Raw genomic sequence first — 1,530 nt, 5'->3', positions numbered from 1 at the left:
ATTTCTACAGTAAATATTAATTTTACTTAATTGAGAGCAACTGCTACCACCATGTTCTTTTGTTTTCGTTGCGTATATTATCCATTAGGACTTATAATTGTATGTTTACTCCTCCCATTTGATTAGGCTGCAGTAGTTTTTTCAAGGTAACATAACATAGGCTGCAGTAGTTTTTTAAAGGTAACATAATTCTGTTTATTCCTTAAGAACATTGTGTGAAAAGAGTGCACATATGTAGAGAGGACAATAAATTAGGCCAAATACATAGAAATAGGTTTAACTGTGGTTATTACTAAGCTTCGTATATTGGGTAGCCTACTGATCAATAACAAAACAGAATTATTTAAAGGTGTTCTCACCCCGACAGTGCTCACTTTAAGTATTTCTTAAAAATATATAAGACTTGAGAAAAAACACGTTTTTCACGGTGTACCATACAAAAACAAAAGGAATACATGGAGTCAACAATGTTGGAAAATAAACCCAATTTTTTGTATTATATTTATTTTCTTCTTGTGATTATTACCACAAAATATTGTCAATAAATATTCCTATAAAATGAAGCTGCTCACAGCATTATGTGAAGCAATATGAATTAAAATGACTTCCAAATTTGCCTGTAGCAACATTAATATATACATAATATACATCCACAAATATAATGTATTCATATATAATATGCGATACAAACATTAATCTGTGAATGATAATATTTCAATATTACAATATACCGTACATTGTTCTTACATGGGCCCTCCTGCATAAAGAGTATGTTCAATGTTGGTACTCTTTTACTAGGCAAGGCAAGGCAAGTTTATTTATATAACACCTTTCAACACAAGAGGCGCATTAGGCGCATTCACACCGCAGTACTTTTCCCACAAAGGTTCATGAGAACTTAGTTCATGAGAACTCTTTTGTCACGTTCACACCAAAAAGAGCCGGTACTAAAATTAGTTCATGAGAACCTTTTTACCCCTTTTTCAGTCCCTGCTAGAGTGCAGGGACTTTCGTGGGAGAAAAAGGTTCCTATTTCTGATTGGCTTGGCGGATTGCAAACCACGCCCCGTAAAACTCCCAAAAAGTGTTGTGAAGCCGCCATTTTATTATCCTCGCATTAGCATTATTAGCATTAGCATTAGCCCAGCGCAGAAATGCAGAGAGACTAACTTATGGCAACACAAAATAAAACATGGGAGCGGTGGAGATGAGGAGGTGTCGGCGTTCTGGCGATCAACTCCGGGGACTTCCGGACGGGGACTTTGGGTGGCAGTAGGCTATACAGTGTCATTTTCTCCTGGAGGCCAAGGGAAGCCAGGCTTCCCCTGTTTTTTGGATTGTAGTTATATAATTTTAACAAATAAATAAAAACACTTCGTTTAGTTTCGGAAATTCTTTGTTGTGTGTTGCTGCCGGTCCATCTCTCCCCCATTCTCATTGAGTATTTTACAAATAGTGAAACAGCGCCCCTCTAGATGTTATGGTGAAACAGTAGATTGCACTCACTGTTGCGAGAGGAGGCCAGCCGAG

The sequence above is a fragment of the Pseudochaenichthys georgianus genome, chromosome 3 (genome assembly GCF_902827115.2).
Source record: "Pseudochaenichthys georgianus chromosome 3, fPseGeo1.2, whole genome shotgun sequence".
Taxonomy (NCBI): domain Eukaryota; kingdom Metazoa; phylum Chordata; class Actinopteri; order Perciformes; family Channichthyidae; genus Pseudochaenichthys; species Pseudochaenichthys georgianus.
The sequence above is the reverse complement of the archived record's forward strand: the minus strand, read 5'-3'. Positions refer to the sequence as shown.